We start from the raw sequence: 19,307 nt of genomic DNA on the forward strand, positions 1-19,307 counted from the left end.
GCATGTTAGTGCAGAGTCATTTTGTCTTAGTAATAAATAATTTCCTCTGAGACACAAACAGCAGCTCCTGCTTTTTGAAAGCTTGGCTGGGAGAAGGTTCTTGGATAAATAGCCTCACTTAGAAGACATATTTGTAAAAGCCTTTGAGGAAGTGCCATGTGTATGACAGTTTCAAATAGTGCTTTAAGAACACTGTACTTGACCTGACATAAAACTGAAGACTTTTTATTGAAACTTGCAATCCAAATGTCCTTTGGGAAACCAGCTAAATCATAATGAATTGTTTATTTGTGTTTGGTTTTTGAAACAAAAGGAAAGCAAATCAATGACCAAAAATGAATCAATGACCAAAAACATGAAATCAATCACATTAAGAACACACTAAGGAGTGTCTCAGCTGTTTTGGGTTGCTTAGTTCATTTCCAACCAGCATTTAGGATCAGAACTTGCAAGCAGAATGAAAGAGTACATTTGAAAGACCCAACAGCAAAACTTGTGACTTTAGGGTTATGATTCTTTTTCATTTTTCTTTTTTTAAACACTGTCAAAGAGTACATCTTTCCTTTTTTCAAAGTAGGAAAACTTTAGCTCTTGAAATTTAGTAAGATTGAAAAGGTAATTAAATTTGCAGCTCCTCCATTACTGATCTAAGGCTGCTACATTATCCAGGAGCAAGGCTCCAGTTATATTGACACACAAACAACTTTCCAGGAGACCTTGGAAAGAAAAGAAACCAGTTGGGTGAACTAACTGGTGCCTAAGGTCAGTTTGTTGCTCTGGCCAAGTTTTTCTTTGTGAGTTCATTTAAGGACTTCATTCCCTGGGTTCAAGATGTCGATGTCCAAATACCGAGACCCAAATACCTCTTGTCACCTGCATTCCCTGACCCTGTTTCAGCCAGGAAGGGATCTCACACTGAGCATTATTACAGGGCCATAATGCTGCCCTATTCTCGATTTGCAAGTCAAACTAATTGAATTATCTGTTACACTTATTTTCCAATGGTACAATAAGGGAGAAATCTCAGGATGCTCAAAAGGGGAAATGCATTGTTGAAACAAACTTTTGTTTAGTATCTTCTCAAAGAAGGAACTCAGAAACTGATTTAATTTGCCATTTGTATCTGGCAGCATAATTTCTAAAATAGAACTGGAGAAGAATTTTATTAATTTAATCCAAATGGGAAACTGGGAAGCATGTCCCCTCACTCAGGCCCTAGCGGCTCATAAATTGGGCTTTTCTTATCTCGCTTATCAAGTAAAAGAAAGCCAAACCACTCTATGAGTACTGAAATTTCTTAGTTGCTCCAATCCCAGCAACATCTCAGCTAAACTCAACTCCTAATTTGGAATTTGAAATAGCTGTTTGTATATATAATGTTTATATATACATCTTAAAAATTCATGTATGTATGTGTATACATACACCTACTCCCTACATACATACTCTGTGAGTAGGCACCTGCCTTGGCAGTCTCTTAAGCAGACAGATTGAACACACTTAAATTCCTACAGCTTAATAACTTTGAAGCTCCACATGAATTGATTTTAGTGCTATTATACTGCCTTATCAGCAAATCCCCTGTCAAAGGAAAGGATTTGCATGTGTGTGCATCTGCCTGTGTGTGCACGCCTGTAAATAAGGGAGTTTTACTACAGGGGTAGTAGAACCTACAAATCTGTCTTCAAGAGTATCATCTTCACTGCACAGAGATCCTGTTTTAGGGTAAGGATAAGAGAAGGAGCATCTTATGGACACCATTTTGGGCTAGGATTTCAGAGGCTCAGGTTCAATGAGGCTCAGGAAGAGGCTGCTTCCATGACCCTGACAACTCACAGTTAACCAAATGTTCAAGGCATCTTTTGTCTGAAGGGCAGCTTTGCCTTTCCTTCCTCCTTTGCACTTGCACATAGATTACACACACTTTGCACCAGCTCCTGGGAGGTGGTTTGTGGGGAAGGGCACTCTCTGAGGTTTTTTACTCTGGGTAAATACATTTTACACAGCCCAGCCCTGCACCTATGAATTTCAGTGGCACACAAATACTTAAATAATTATACTTTACAAACGAGGACCAGAGTTGTCATATCACATTTCAGCTCTCAGTAGTCTAAGAGAATACACATTAATGCCATATAAAGTAGGGGATTACTAAGAGTGAAAAAAAGGGGGGATGGTAGTTTAGCAAAGGATAATTAGCAGGATCTGTATTCCTACCAGGTATTACACTACACCAGCAAAGAATACAAATGGAAGGGTCACATATGCAAACATTGCATTTACATTATTATAGCAAAGAGAGATCCAAAGTTACAGTTGTCATTGACAATCATATTTTTTTTATAGTCTCCTATCCATGAGCCACAGAATAATTTTCTGACAACAATCTGGAAAAAACATGGCTAGATTAGAATTTGAATGTAATACATAAGGAGTACTCAATTTAAAAAAAAAAAAAAAAAAAGTCAGATTTGGGAGAAAGATCAGCCCACCAAACATAGCTTCAATTTTCAAATGTTATTTTTCATGTGTGGGCAGTGTTAACAAGTCACCTTTTTTTTCTTTTTATCGATTCTTTCCTTTGAGCTTGACATGGCCAAGAGCTGGGCAAGCGGCTCCCTCTGGTGCTGAACCAACGAGGCTCTCCAGGTTTTACAGACCTTGCTGTCTGCATTCCAGTTTGGAACCCGATTGTTCAGATTCAGAATTAAGACTGGCTTTGATAGTCTGCAAAAATGATTTATTTTCATACCTAGCTTTAGTGAAATTGTCTTCAGAGAAGCAGCTCTGAAAGCTCCACACCACTCACTATGGTATCATCATGTGACACATCTAAACCCAACACAACCCACTGCTTTAAGAACCAGCCTGAATATTTGAAATATCAAATGTTTTCTGAATTAAAGTGAAACAGCTCAGGTATATTATCAGCCAAATGTCAAGTAGCTTGCTGCACTAACACCAAGCACAACTTTTTGTGCTTGGAATTACACATCTTGGTGTTTAGGTATTTTTTAGCTCTACTAGAATTTTCACTCAGTGAAACTAAACCACTGCAGTACTGCAGTTACTATTTCTCTGAATTTCTGACCCTACATAAAATATGGAGAAGAGGTGCAATAGTTGGCATCCCAGATGTTATCATTGTTCTATGGTGCTTGAAGTTGTGTCACAATTTTCATTACATTTTTCTTATTATTCAGAGCTATTTTTAAAATGTGAAAAAAATTACACATATAAATTTCTGCCTAGGAAGTTATAATTCTCAGGAAAAATGTTTATATCCAAGGAGAAAATGAAAATTTAAGTACTTTTTAACAAAGTATTAAAAACCTAACTGGATTCTAACTCATCACAAATGCTGATTGTTTTCACAAATAAAGTCTAGGTTTAGAACAAAATTATTTTATTTAACAAACAGTCATTTTATGAATGGCCAGACCCACATACATAGGGGTACTTTGTTATTTTGGAAGAAACATGCCTGAAAAGAATTAAACAGTGCTGCTTCACAAGAGCTGAACAGCATCCATCAGGGTCCAACACAATTTCCCCACGTCAAACTCTCCTCATTTTCAAAGATCATTTCAAAGGGCAGGCTCTCAAGAGGGGATCATTCTTTGCTCTGCAGGTGTCTGAACCACGAAGAGATGCCAAATGAAGACAGACCTGTGGCTCCCCCATTAATAGGAGGTTTAATATTTTCTTGCTTCATCTGCCAGAGCCTTTATACAAATTCTCCCACCTTTTGAGCTATGCAGTGTTATACATAATGATTTGAGGAGGCAGCACTGTATTTTTTCCATCTGCAGTGAGCTTTCCAAGCATTCATTAATCCTCACAGCATCTCAGGGTAGCAGTTCAACTTATGGATGGGAAAACAAAATAGATTGAGTGCTGGAATTCATTTTAATGTAAGTGCCAAGCAAAGGAATGAGAGTGAAAGCGCTCCCAGTGTTTCTTCCTTGTGGACATGCAGCAGCTGAAGCCTTGGACATGGGGCTGCTGCAGAAATCTGGCACAGCATCATTGCTGCATCTCAGCCCCAGCAACTGGGTAGAAAATGGAAAGCAAAGCCTCTGCATCTCTTGGTGAAATGGGTATGGTAAAGGGGGGGAAAATAAAAATAGGAAAAAAAAAAAAAAAAACAAAAAAAAAACCAAAAAAAAGAGACAAGAATGATGGTGATGTAAAATGTTGCTAAACAATCAAAAAGGAAAGCTGTGGCACCCTTCAAGGTCTTCATTAAGGTTCCAAATGCTAGAAAATTTATGTTTGGATAGTGATCTTGCTCCTCATTATTCTTGTGAACTTACTAAAATATAGAAAGTTATGTGTCAAGTTTGGCCTCAGCAACAAGCTTCAAAAACATCAAGAGTTGCAAGAGTGCAAAATGATGGATGTGAACAAAGAGCAATGAAGTCAGCAGGGTTTGCATACTCTAAAAATTGTTCTGCTCTTAAATGTTAGTTGCAGCATATGTTCCAAAACAATAGAAAATCTCTTTTTCTTTAATAGCCTCTTTAAAGTAATGTTTGTGGTTCAGTACTGGTCAATCTGTGCTAAGGCTTTCACTTGCCAAGTGGTATTTGTCTCTCCATAGGCTAAAATGTGCCAAACATAAGCAAAAAGTCAATCTCCATTTTTATATTTGGATTTTTTTGAGAACAAGCAAATTAAATAGCAGGGAAAAATAGTGTTAACCATGCATTTCCCATTAATTCATTAAAGACAGAAAAATTGACAAAGCCATTGTGTGATTAAATTAAATGCTATTTCTTCACACACTCTTGCTGCACCTTTTGTTGTACCTATTAACTCCAATAACAGTGCTGCAATCTCTATGTATTCACACTGGAATTTGAATCAGACCACACATCATTTCTGTTGTATTTTTGCATTACCATAAAGTATTGTGCAAGTACATATCTACATATATAATTACTTCTGCTTTAACTGAGCATACCAAAGATGAGAAAAACTCTCAAATATTTGAGGATTTTCTTTTCAGAAGTGTCTCCAGATGTTTATTTCCCTGAGCACACTGTATTTATCTTTCTGACCACTGTACTTTCACACAATTTTCCAGTTCTCCCACAATTTATGGCATTTTCCCATGTTGTGAACACCCAGACTCAGTGAAACTGTGGTAAATCATGTGATAAGAACTCAGAGTGAAGCCTAAATTCCTTGGAACACAAGAAGTATTTCTATTTTTATCACCTCCTTGTGCATTGTCTTGCACAAGAAGGTGATGATTTTGATTTTGACAGAACTTCCTGGTTGGGCAAGGAATGGAAACAATAATTAATAAAACCCCAGAACTCTATAACTCATCTATAACTTAGTAACATCTAATTTTCATATTACTGCAACATAAACGGCTGCCTGGCTATTTCTTTCAGTAAAACTTCATCTGTTTTTAATTTTCTAATGAATATGTTCAATCAGTACCAGTCCAAATTTTTCTGAGTACAGGAGTTTGGTTTTCTTTTAATAAATTCAAATATGTCTCAGCCAGAGGTGATGTTTTACCAAAAATAACAGAAAAGCCAATTCTGAATAGTTGTTGAGTAAAATAAAAGGCAGGAGTCAAAAATAAATACCTGTAAGTATATTCCTATTTCCTTAAGATAAACTTCCACCATAGTGAGTGCTGGAAAGTAACTCTACAAAACATGAACAAAACTTCTACATCAAATTCATATTTCAAAATTCAGAAAACCCCTGCGCTGTTAAATGGCAACTGGGATGGAAAGTCTCCCATCCACTTCAGAGGAACAATTCACTCTCCCTCTTTTCCTTCCTGTGAATAATAAAGTTCCTCTCGATAGGAAATGGTTCAAATCCTAAATAAATAAATAAGCACATCTGGTATTTATTTATCCCAGTCCTTGGAAATGTTATGCTAATTGCAGTTCTGTTACTAAGGCTCTGGAAAACATAGTTGGGTTTATCTTATTTTACTGGAATCCACAGATAGAAATGCTTTCTTTCCCAGTGTTTCTCTCCTCTGTATAGTATGTGAAGTTAGTTAATAGCTGGTTAACAATATAGCTAACCAGTTCCTACTATTATGCTCAATTAGTAGCAATTTATCATTACAAAAATTCAATATATCATCTTTTCTGGCACATCTTCTTTCTAGCTTCATTCTCACTATTTTCAGTCCCCTCATCTTTCCCATCCTCTTCTTCCTACTACAGAGATGACTTTACCAGCCCCTTCCTCCACAGAGAAAACACATCTGAAAACTTCCCCCCAACCACAGTCAAGGTTCATGTTGACAAAACTACAAAATTTCATTTTGGAAATATACTTGAGGCAGACACATGCTTAAAAATCTAGAAAGTCTTCAAATAATTTCATTCTTCTTTCTGACTTTGTGAAAGGCTCTGCAGCCCACAGGACTCTTGCACAGGTATTGCTGTTTCCCAGAAAGTTGCAGAAATCAACCTCACATCTAGTATCAAAACAGCCTGGTCTTTTCCACAACTAAAATTGGTCTCTTGTGAAGCTGTAATCCTATTTATGCAAAGCTATAGCCTTAACTAGATATACAGCAGATTTCTGGCAATTACTCCTCTTCCCCACATGGACCTCCCCAGACAGATGTAGAACTTGAAGCTTGGTCCACCAAAACATGGAGCCCAGGAGAAATCTCTCCAGCTGTCAGCAATAGCAAACTCTTATGCTGTTCACTGAAAAGTTTTGATATGAGTGAAACAGAGTTTTCCAACTTTTTACATGATAAAATGCACGTCCTCTGCAAGCTTGAAGTTTTATTCTGGTTTTCTAACTCAGCAAGATGTACACAACCAGGCTTTGTGTGCACTTCTACACATTTCTTAATCAGCTGTTGATGCACTCCAAACTCTCAGAGAAGATGCAAATTTGCTGACAGGTAAGTGACAGAACAGCTACGAGGAGCTCTGCAAGACCCTGAATGCTTCAGTCAACTTCTCTTAAAAGAAAAATAAATAAAAGAGCAAATGCAGCACAAGAAAAAGCCCTCATCAGTGTTTTAACTGGGGAAGGGTTTGACTCTAGCAGATACAAATCTCAGTTTTCGTCAGTTCTGGAGTTTCTAAACCAAGACAAACACCACATGGAATGGTCACAACTTTACAAAGCTCGTCCTGCTGACTCTGATGGGATGATGATGTAGAGTCCAGCTACATATCCCAGCTGGGTGCTCTGGACCTCCTGCCCGTCACAGCGTGGATCACAGAGCCAGCAGGGTACCCAGACTGAAGGGGTCTGACTGGGCAGGTGCCCCTCAGTGTCCCACTGCTCCACAGAGTGGAGGAGCCATCACCTGGAGCTCTGTGGCTGAGGCCAGGCTGGTGGCCAGCATCTCCACAACCACTAAATGAGCGTTTGACATCCCATACCACTCATGGAACTCTGAAAACCACTGCCAAAAGTAGGTAAATGTCATACACACCTCTGATTCTTTCAGCAAAGCTTATTTCTGCCAGGCATCAAACATTTTATTTCTTTACCCATTCATTCTTCTTCCTCAAAAACATTTGTAACTTTTGTAGAAGTTTCATACCTGTCTTCTGGCTACAGCCTGGAAGAGACCAACAAAGGCCCCAGGTCCACTACTTACACTGACTACTGAACCACTGCACAATCCCAGATTACTCCCATTTCAGGTGCTTTCCATCAGAAATAATTAGGATATGGATAGCTTCTCACTGCTGAAAAGCACCAGGAGATTTCAAGTAAAATTTGAAGTGGGATCAAACTGTGCCATTAGTAAATGCATGGACTTTCTTCTTTGAAAGACTCTTATCTCTGATTTCCCATTGCAAAATTACAGACTGTCATCCTATGGATTAAAGTACAAGAGTTCTATAAATGCTGTTTATCACCTGAAAAAAAATATCCCAAGGCTAATTTAACAGCAAGAACTAAGTAGGAAGTGTATGGCATCTCTTCCAGATATTCTAGTTGTAGATTTGATTTGCCATACACCTTGATCAGCACGAGGATCCAACAGTCACGAGCCACTGCTGACCCATGAACCCAAGCATTTACCTGCAACCCACTGCTGCTTAAGGAATTATCATTATTACAGTATATGGGGACAAGCAGGTTCAAATAGAAAAGCAAACAGGAAAATAAACAAAGAACTTATTGAAGCAATGACCTGTCAGTTCAAGAGCTAGATTATGCTCAAATGCACACACAATACAAACGATAATAAACAGTAACGAGGGATGCAGACAACCCATGTAGTGAGTCACCAATTCAATTCTCTAAATGTTCCTGATGCTCAGAGGAAAGACATTTTAAAAGCTCAAATGCAAGTCTGTTCTCATTGAGTGGCTGTTCCTTGGCAAAGAGGGAATGACAGGAGCTCTACCAATGACACCACAGGAAACACTCCTTGACCTTTTCCAGCTTATGGAGATAAACAGCAAACTTCCTAACCCTGGCAAATTAACTTTAAATAAGAAACACTGGCATCAAAGTTACCATCTAAATTGCCCGATTGCACAGACAGAAATTCTTATTGAAAGCATCTTTATGTATAGATTCATGAAGGCTATGAAAATTTTTGCTTGAATAAGGAGAGTAGGATTGAACTCAGCATCTCTGAACTATTTCATGGTAATAAAACTCTCCATTCAGAGGAGCTCAGAGAAAGCACTAAAATCTACATACATTTCATGAAATAACTTCTCAGATTTGGTTCCATTAACTTCACTCAAATGCCTACTCAGCAGCCACAAGAAGTTCAATCTTACCAGACTGAACAAAATAAAACCATGGCAACAATTTCTGGCAGACTCAGCATATCTATATAATGGTGTTATGCCCAGCAACTATTGACACAAAGGTGTGGTGAACTAAACCAGCACCTGTTCAACCTCTGATTAATGTTTTTGCACAGTGAAGGATTTATGGGCAGCTTTAAGTGGGTCTCTGACTGAACACACAGTGAGCTACGTAGGCGATACACATAATTACAGATGGGTTTGCATCACCAGCTGCAGACCATGCTAAAGACAGTGGAAAAAGAACTCTGGTAAATACAAACTCTGTGGCTTTAAAATTCTGTTAAAACAGCCAAACTTGAGTCCTTTTCTCATAGCACATTTTGCTTCATAAGGAGATGACCCTTGTTTTATTCCAGCCCTTTCAGTACAGCTTGGCTGTAAATAACAGCTGAAAAAATATGTGTTCATGAAAGCAGAAGAAGGTGGAAATAAAGCAATAGAAAAGGATAACATGAAAGAGGAGCTTTCCTCACAGCACTGCAGGAACACTGCTCTACTCTGCTGAGGGATTGAAATCCACAGCTCCTTCTTTTTAAGAGGGTTTAAAATGCTGATGATAATCAGAATAAAAACTAAAAAAAAAAAAAAGGAAAAAAAAAAGAGAGAATCAACAACTTCATTTGCTTGTCTTTTAATCAAAACATGTAATCAGAAGGCCTAAGTGATGATTACCTCCTGCTTTCAGCCTGACTGGAGCAGGCTGTTCATGGGTTTCACTCCTGGCAGTGCCAGGGAAGGTGTCCCTTCCCCACACAGGTAGGCTCACACACTACAGTCACTTCCCATCGCCTGATCTGATTCCAGAGGAGAGGACAGCAGCCACCACAGCTCAGGCACCCCGTGGGACTTCAGTAAACATGGGAGCCACGGCAAGAGAGCCACTTTTTAGTCATGGCACCTTTATTAGCACAGACACGCTTACAACTATTAATGCAATAATAATTATCGGGACCAGGAGATACCCAGCAAAAGGCTAAAAATTGCCTTTGCTGCAACACAATTCATTTAGATGATTTATGGAGTTCTTCATTGTTAGCGTCACAAGAGCTTTTTCAAAACAAGAGAAATCATTAAATCCCATAAAACACGGGCTATCGCCGCCGTTAGCTGGTAATTGATACCCTTGCTCGTGCCATTTATATCCCTAAATGGAGCTGATAAAACAAAAATTAGCAAAGCGTGCTGACAGAGAGCAGCCTGCAGCATCCCGGAGGGAAGCAGGGGATCCGTCCCTCCTTCCCAGCAGGAATTTCTCCCCCCTTGCATCCCAGGACCCCGGGGAGCCCCGATACGGGCAGAAATCAGGCTCAGAAATCACTCTGCTGGCGAGGGGGAGGCAGCAGGGAGGAGAGTTCATTTGCTTTTAGAGGGAGAACCTGATTATTATAAACCACCACCCCCCAGCCCGCCCCAGTTTTCCCTCAGGGAATTTTAACTACTTCTCTCTCCTTTTTAAAGGCAAATCTTACAAAAAAAAAAAAAAAAAAAAAAAAAAAAAAAAAAAAGAAATAAAAGCTTTTGTGTTGCAATTTTCTATGGCTTTGGTGGGTTCTTTTTCATGAATCCTGCCGGGTAGAGAAAGTGCAAGGTAAGAAATAATTTTTATCAGAGGATTGGTGGTTTTAAGCAGTTACAGAATAACAGCCAAAACATGTGCACAGTCAAGAAACTCCCAAATCCTGAGCAGCCAGGGAGAAGGAATGTATGCTTTAGTGATGGAAATCACGCAGACGTATTAGAAATGACTCGGAAGGACGGGAGAACAGCACTGAAAATGCAAATAAATCAGCTCAGATTCTACAGAAGAAAAAAAAAAAAGAAAAGCTGCTGATAACCCTGAGCAAATGCTGCTGCCTCAAAGACAGAAATAGCTCCCTTACCTTATTCCTAATCCTTGTTTGCACCTGCTCTGCAATCATAAATACTTCGAGGTGCTTAACATGGAGCTAAATTCATGGCTGAATTTAAGAATTTCTTCGTACACCTCATTTACAGATTAAAAGGAAATTTTTTTTAGGATCGTCCTCCTCAGCATCCATTAGCTTCCCAAAGAATTCCCATTTTCTTGTAAAAAAATTAAAAAAAAAAAGGCAAAAAAAATACAGTACGTCTATATACAACCGGGCACTGTAACAGATCCAAAAAGCCGGGAGCGGGGGAATCTGAGAGGTGTCACTACAAACTTGGCAAGCAAAACGTATCCTCAGCAGGAAGGAGAGAGAGAGAAGCGAAAAAAACCCTGCAAATCAAAATTCCCAGGGAGATTTAGAAGGGGAAAAAAAAAAAAAAAACAAAAAAAAACACCCAACCAAAAACAAAACCCAAAAGGCAGGGAGGAAAGACGCGTGATGACAGCACAAATAGGATGGCGGGATGTCTCCCATCCATCCATCCGTCCGTCTGTCTATCCATCCATCCGCCGCTGCGGTGGAGCCGCGCTCCGCTCCCCGCGGCACCTGCGCGCTCACACCGCGCCCGTGCGCGCCCCCGCGGGGGATGCGCGGCCCCGCCGGGGCTGATGGGGGGGGGGGGGAACGCGCAAAGTTGGCCCCGCTCTGGCCGCGGTGGGGAGCGGGGCTGGCGCTGCCCCCGCGCAGCGCGATGCGCTCGGGGCCGCACGCTCCGCGGCTGCTCCCGCCGCTCCTCCCGCCCCATCTCCCTCCCTGCTTAGGAAAGGTCAGACAGGCGCTGCTGCTTTCACCCCTGAGGGCAAACGCTGCCCTGGATGCTGTTCCCAGCGCGGATACCGGCCCTGGCTCTGCGCTGTGCTTCCCATGCCCGCAGCCCAAGCTGGCAGGGCACCCAACAGGCCAGGGATGCAGGCACATCCCCTCCCAGCTCTCACTTCCCCCTCTCTCCTTTTTCTCCCCTGACCTGGTACAGATTTCATCTGAGACTTTCCAAGACCTTTAATTATTCTATTAATGTGTGCCCATAAATCTTCCAGAGCAGCATTTCATTAGGCAAACAGCAATATACAGAGTCCAGGGATGTAAACACAGGCACCAGGGGCTAGAGAGGGAGCAGGTTACACGCTGAAGGCATAGCAAAAGCTAAATCAGAATTGGTCAATCTTGTTTACCAGGGCTTTTCTAGAGAGGTTATTCTATGATTTTTTTTTAAATTTAAAAACAAGTTCCCTGGGAACCTCTTGTGTCAGTAGATCACCAGGTTACTAGAGCAAGCCCCAGTTTACAGCACCATAACCAGTCTCTCCTGTGAGCCCTTTACAAGCTTGCACTCAGAATAGAGAGGGAAAACAAAAAGTTCACAATCTTCTTAACTAGTAGTGGTTTGTAGCCATATCATTTGCACATTTCAGCAAATGAAAAGCAGGTGTTTGGGGTTTTGTCTCCTTAGCAAATTTGGAATCACAAAATGGCATCCTGAGCGATGGAGACAGAATATGGGTCCATCCAGCTAGGGCAGGAAACAAACCTCCTGGCTCACTTGGGGGATCGCACATGTACTGTACAGGCAGTGGCATTTATAACTTGTTTTATCCCTCACAAGGTGAATAGAAGAGGTTATCAGGGATGTGCAAGCAGATGGGTGTGGATAAACTTCAGGGGGAAGTATGAGATTCAAACCAGGTCTTAAGTATGGGTGCACAGGAGGCAGAGACAAGGAGAGGGGAAGGCAAGAGATGCAGTGAGGTCTTCCTAGGCAAAGTGGAAGGGTGGGAAGAAACAGATGTAAAGGGTAAACTCTTTACAGCTTCCTCAACTGGGAAATATGAATAGTCCTCGTGAAGGACCATTTACACACTATTTTCCAGTGAGGAAATCAAAATCACTTCCCAGCAATTGTGTATTGTTGAATTTTGATGGCTGAAGGTGAAGGGCATTAAACTCTCTTAAACACATTTTCTCCAACAAAAGAAGAAAAAAAACCTCTAAAAATTGAGGATTAATTTAAGGCTGAGTCCAGGAAACATTCTTCCCAATTCTTGTATGAGACACCCATGTTTACAGTAAAATCCAAATACCACACCTGAGAAATCAGTGCAAATGGAAGAACAATTTTATTCCTTAATGGCCGTGTTGGATGCAGAGCCATCTGGAAATCCTGTAGAGATTCCAAAGACAGCACCTGTTTGTCAAACATGATGCAGTTCTGAAGTCCTCAGGTAGTGTGACTAACAGGGTTCCAAACCAGAATGCTTTCCCCAAAGTCCAGTGCATGAAAATATTTGATTTGTTTCTGTTTTCAAATTAAACAAGACCTTGATTTATCCTCTGGAGCAATGTTTGTGACTTTGGAATATGCAATCTCATCTTTAGCTGCTGCTGAATGGCTACAGCAGCAAGGGCAGATGCTCCCATCTGCAGCATGGCACCGGGTGGAGCAGAACAAGCCCCAAAAATGGGCTGGCAGATGCAGCACCTCTACTACACCTCTGAGGGTGTCTGGGAATGGCAGCCCCCTCCCCACATGGGCACCACAAACAGAGGTGGGCACAATTTTCCACACACTCAGATGGAGCCATGCATGTTGTGAGCAGAGAGGACCTCCAGAGAGAAAGGACAGAGCTGGGAGCAGCTGTTCCTACAGCACAGTACCTTCTGCAGCAGGGGATTTTCAGCTGGGAATCTGTACAGTTGTTTTAGCTGAGGAAAATCAGCCATCAGCCCTTCAGAGCCAGCACTGGCAGCAGGAGAGGCCCTGCACTGGGGCAGACAGAGGGGACAGGAGGGCAGCTGCAGGGGAGAGCTCTGTGTGGCAGGAAGGTGAGTCAGACACGTTTCTCAAGTGATTGTTAATTTGGCATTCGCATCTCGAGAAGCAGATTTAACCTCCTGGCCAATAAATTATCCACATAATCCCCACCACTGCAATGCCTGAATTCCTTAAGAGCTTTAAGCTGGGCATTCAGATGATCAAGTTCACAAAGTCCCTGTGTAAGGCTGTGGGATCCAGGCTCACTCAGGTTCTGCAAGGTATGGAAACTGAAATTTAACACGGCCTCACATATCAGTTCTACCTTTCAGAATGAGGGTGATTTGTCAGGATTAGCCTCAGGGGTATTTCTAATACCTTCCCTTTACTTGCAGTGATTAAACAGGATTGAAAACATATTCCAGTCTCTTCTAACTCCTACATCTTTTGCTGGGGATTTATATGGAAGATGCTGTAAGGCAGCAAGTACCTAATACATCTCCCAAGGACAACATAAAGTCACTTTATTAATACAAGTTTACCCTTCCCCAGCTTGTAATAGTAGTTCTTTGTTACCACGTGGGTCTTGCTACATTAACACTCAACCAGAATCACCCCACCAAAATGTATCAAGAATAATGGAAAATAGTTCTATGGTTTACTGACCAAAAGTAAAAAGAGAAGACTTCCACACTTAACGTAATCATCTCTGCTTCTGTGAGACAGAGGAAATGAAGGTGCCCTAAACATGACAAACAGAAAATGATATGTACAAAAATAGGGGAATAGAACTGCATAATAAAGCTGTCTTTTGTGACTGTCCAAGGGAGACTGAAAAGGCTGAAAATGAATTGCAGAAAGGATGACACTGAAAAGAAATTGTCAGCTTGCTTAGCTCTAAAATTCACATCCTCATCCACAACCTTTAGACAGAAAGCAAAGTGCAGATGCCTGGGAGTTTGGAGACAGAGAATAAGACCTTTATGTTTTCTTTTTGGATTAATTACTTAGTCACTACATGATTGTAGCTTAAAGTTTCATAACAGCAGGAATTACATTAATAAGAGGTACATAAGTATGCAATTTAAATATCAGTAAGTTATTGGCAAATATATTCAAAGGAGTGCAATTTCATACTTTGGACTCTGTGAAAATGGCTTGATTTTCAAGGGTTCTGGGCAGCTGAAGACCACCTGACAGTAAATTGTGGAAAAGGGAGGGACAACTTAGCCCAGAAACAATGCCCAGCAGTTTCTTGAAGTGCTTAAACTTCAGTTTTCATTTTCCTTTTTTTTCTTTTTGACTATAAACATTTATTTCACCTTCTTTGAATAATCCATACTAATCTCTAAAACAAATCTTATAATGATTCCAGTAGAAGCAGATGTGATTCCAAAGATATTCCATGTTTTTTCCTTTGAATGGAATCAAGGATGCATCTAAAGTAATAGAATGGATGAAATACTGAGGTGTTAAAATTTCAAGAAATATATTACTAGGGCAGAAAATTAAAAATCTTGTTTGAATTATTATAATCCATTCTGAGATTATTTTTAATATCAAAGTTTTTTTCAAGAGCTGAATCAACCTCTTGAGCAACCTTACTGGGAACTTCAAATAGCCATTGAAATACTGTTCTATCAGTATAATGGAATACATTGGACATAATATAAAAAGATATTTCTGTATTTAGTGGCCACTGTTTTAACAGTGTGAGAACATTTTCTTCCTTCTGTAGGTGTGAAGGGGCCTTTACTGAATAGTAGGAAAATAATAAATGGAAGCATTAAAATAAAGAAACTGCAAATATTCTACTGCTGAGATCCTGGGGCTTTCTGAGTGAATTTGTCTTTTTTTCCTTGATTCGCAGATCTAGCATTTGCTCTTATTTCCCAGATAAGCATTAGGGTTCAAAGTGGACACATTCACAGATGAAATATAACTCTTTAGACTTGTGCAACCCATAATCATATTCAACAATAATATTGTCCTTAGGTCAGTGGTGTCACAAAGTTAAATTTCCATCTGAAATTTTAGGTACAGCAAGGGGGAAAAAGGAAAAGGCATCTTGTGGGCCTGATTTGCCTCCTATGCAATCAGGACTCTGCAGTCTCCCACTACAAGTTTCAGGCATTGAAGCCAGATCTCCAGAAACAAACCTCACAGATTAATATTTTGCCAGCAAGGCAAATAGACATTTCAGGGGATTTTTAAAAGCTGATAATTTTGACCCAGTTTCAATCACAACTGCAGGCACCTCTGTACCCAGACACCGTTTCCTGAGTAGCCCCAGTCAGCACTAATCATTAACAATCAAAACAAGACCCTAGATTTTTACTGCTATATTTTAATACATTTAAATTTGGTGGAACAGTTAAATATGTTCTCATCTGACAAATCTCTACGAGCACAGCTTGACACCACGAGTGTTCAAGCAGGGGGCGTGAGCCTGTGAGGTGTTGGTGATTTCCCCATCTGGTTCCCACAAAGGACACAAGTTTGTTAATAAACAAACTTAAATCAAGGCCAAATTTGATCTCACTCAAAATAAACCTTCTTTTGCATCATGATTTTTAAATCACATATCTTAAAACTCAAACTGGCCTGTAGCTAATCTTTGTCCCCCTCTTCATTAATGATGGAAGAGTTCAGCTGCCCAACAGTGACTATAACATGGAATAAAGGTATTCCAAAACCATATGAAATCTTGTGGACAGGAAACTTTGGTTTTCTACATCTGCACGTCTTGTCACACATCCAAACTCTACCTAAAATTAAGCATATGGGTAAATCATGCAGATTTAGGTAAATCTCAATCAATATTATTACCCCAAACACAAATTTGATGTATCTTCCAGGGAGGTAGCTTTTGAGACTCTAAATTACATCTAATTGTGATCATTGAAATATCTTAGTACTTTACTGTAATAAAGCTTAAAAGTAAATGAAAAATAAAGGTGATCCTAAAGATTCAGTCACAATGATAGGAAAGGGATGAAGCCACAATAATTATGCAACCAGTTTTAAGATCACCAGTAGGGCTTGTGCGTAGCACAGAACAGAGCACTCAAAACCAAAGCACGAAATAGCTACCAGAGTTGAAAATATTATAAAACATTCTTTGGTCCTTTCCCACTTTCTCAAACATTTTTGGTTGTCAAAAGTCTGATTTCCATATCTGAGGCTACGAGGTCTACTGGATGTAAAGGAGTCGTGATTATCCTTAAAGTGCATCTGACATCACTATTAATGCTTTAAACTTGCTACCAGTGCATTTTTGCAGTTTCATCCTTTTAGCAGAACTGACACGTATAAAAGCTTTGAAAACTCCCAAGTATTAATCTCCAAAAGCATATGTGTAGTGATTACTTAACCAATGGGATGGTTTTTTCAGTTCCTCTACGAGTTGGCTCAGCAACAGTACAATATTAATAATGCTTGAGCTTATACTTTTACAACCTGTTCTTCATTTCTCCCATCTGTCGATAGACTAAAATTATGTTTAGAGAATCACTCACTTTCTAACCTTTTTTTAATTCATCCAAGACAACTCACAGCCATTTTTTTCCCTACAGTGACGACAAAACCCCAAAGCTTGAGGCCAAGCTCAGTTTTCAAAGCTGTTGGTATGATTGTGAAGTAGTTCCATCGATTTGAAAAGTGTTATTTGGGTTTCATCCTGTAATGAATGAGGAAAGTAGTTTAGTTCCCTATCTTTCTCACCAAACTACAGCTTGAGGCAACCCTAGGATCTATTAGAACATTAGTAGGAATATGTGCATAAAAACTTGAAATATTTGGTGGGGGAAAATGCAGACAGTGGTGACCTGCATTGCCAACCTGAATCCTCTGGGTTTCTCAAATTGGAGAACAAGAAATAATTACAGTGCTGGGTGCTACCCACTAATTTTGCACCATCAGCCAGTTTCAGTGCCATATCACCCTCCCAAACACTGTCTCTCCAAGGGCCCAGACAGGAAGCTTTGCACAGAAATCACTCTAACGTTGCTATTTTACACATGGATATTTTTTGGATAGTCAGAATCAGGAAAATGGATAAGTCCCTTCTCATCCAGACACAGCAGGGGGATGTTTCCATATAAAAATTAAATCTTCACCAACAACTTTTGTTGCTACAACTTAGACCACTGTTTCCCCTCCCATTCAATAGACTTTCCAGAGTAAACAGTGGTTTAGAATTTGTTCAAGGACCTCAAGGTTTGGCCCCAAATCAATGTGTACTCAGATGACTCATTTACAACTATGTTTTTATTCCAAATTTAATGTCAACAGCCTAACGGTGCATTAGATTTCATTTATAGGATTTATTAATTTTTATCTAATGAACAATTTCACAAGGCAATTTAGATGATTACAAGTGTGAAATGTTTGCAATGAGGACCAGATCTTGCCAGCCTCGCTTGCCTGTAGTGCCACTTACATCAAAAGTAATTGAAAACAATTGTACAGGAGAAACACCAAAACAAACAAGTTAAAAACTGTCTCCATGAGCAAAGGAAGCAGAGAGGGTATTTCAGTCAATCCTGAGCCATGTGTTGCCTCCATACAGGCAAGTAGAGCTGAACTGACTGGATGGATGGATGGATGGATGGATGGATGGATGGATGGATGGATGGATTTACAGGAACAAGAATGGCACGCTGGTGCGAGGATCACACCTTTGGGTAAGAGCTGCCAATGTGTTGATTTGGCCTCAACAGATTGTAACAAACTCCTCACTGATCACAGTAGGAACAGAATGAGGTTGAAGTTTAACATCCTAAAATCTCACCTTGTCCCTTTAAAAAATTGGAAAACTAACGCAAGGGAACATCTCTTTACTTACATATGATAATGAACCAGTGGATTATTTAGCGAAATGACCTGAGTAATGTTTGTTGGGGGATTTTTGTTATTATTTTTGATAGTAGGAAGTTGCTTTCTCCTTCTGATCTTGGAATTATACCACAAAGCTGCCTATTTATAATTAATTATATGTTTGAGATATTTTTTGCTTAGGTGGCTGGAATCTTCCCAGCACCAGTGCCCAAAAAACAATTACTAGCATCCTGTTCAGTTTGCTTCCAGCTCTCCTTCACCCTCCGCCCAGCAATAATTATATTTCTTCTCTGTGTTTCAGAAAACAGAGATTGTTTGCCATAAAATTAACTTGACGTGATTCAAAAAGAAATGTAAAGCATTTTATGAGGAGTCAGAGAGAGCGAGCTGCAGAGTGAACAGAGGATGGGGAAGACTTGTGCTTTCAGCCAGGGGAAGCTTCATCACAAATTAAGTTTTGTTTTCTTTACTTGCTGTAGCACAACGACAGCTTTGACAGACATATGGGTTGTTTAGAATCGTAAAGGCTTTTTAATTTAAAGTGCTTCAGGAATATATCTAGCTGCAATATATGACGTAGGCAATTTTTATTTAGCTGTATTCTGCTAAATGTAGTTTGTAATTGGAACACCTTCCAGCCCAGGCATAGGAAAAGCTGTTTCACTCCCCTGCATTGCTGAACTGCTCTTGCAGCAGGGTCCTACCTAGGCCATGCATTCAAACACCAACCATATTATTCTCATTTATTTTTATGGGAACTGGAAGATACCTGAAGCTGTCGCATATCCCTGAGCAGACAACCAAAACCACAAGGTCTTGATGTCTCTTGAGCCTTCTTTCAAAAAGAATGAGTGGATAAGGCCACTCTGAGCTGTTGATTTTCAGGATTTAACTTGTTGCAAGTGTGTGGTTTGAGGTCAGTTAAGATGCTGTAAGGTTCTTCTTTAAGATGTCATTTTGTCACCAGGGAGTTGGTGATTGTATTTGCTACCTACATTGCATCTTCTGTTTAATTTA

At 40.0% G+C, this 19,307-nt stretch overlaps 1 protein-coding gene across 2 annotated transcripts in view; it reads right to left on the reverse strand.

The window, feature by feature from the left end:
* Positions 1 to 11,051, reverse strand: part of NLGN1 (neuroligin 1) — a 378,384-nt gene extending 367,333 nt beyond the window's left edge. For both annotated transcript variants that reach the window (XM_077184130.1, XM_077184131.1), the window contains exon 1: positions 10,673 to 11,051. The gene's annotated coding sequence lies outside the window, so the exon portion shown is untranslated. The remainder of the gene's footprint in view (positions 1 to 10,672) is intronic.
* Positions 11,052 to 19,307: the final 8,256 nt, after the last annotated feature.

Source organism: Agelaius phoeniceus, chromosome 10 (assembly GCF_051311805.1).
Source record: "Agelaius phoeniceus isolate bAgePho1 chromosome 10, bAgePho1.hap1, whole genome shotgun sequence".
NCBI lineage: Eukaryota > Metazoa > Chordata > Aves > Passeriformes > Icteridae > Agelaius > Agelaius phoeniceus.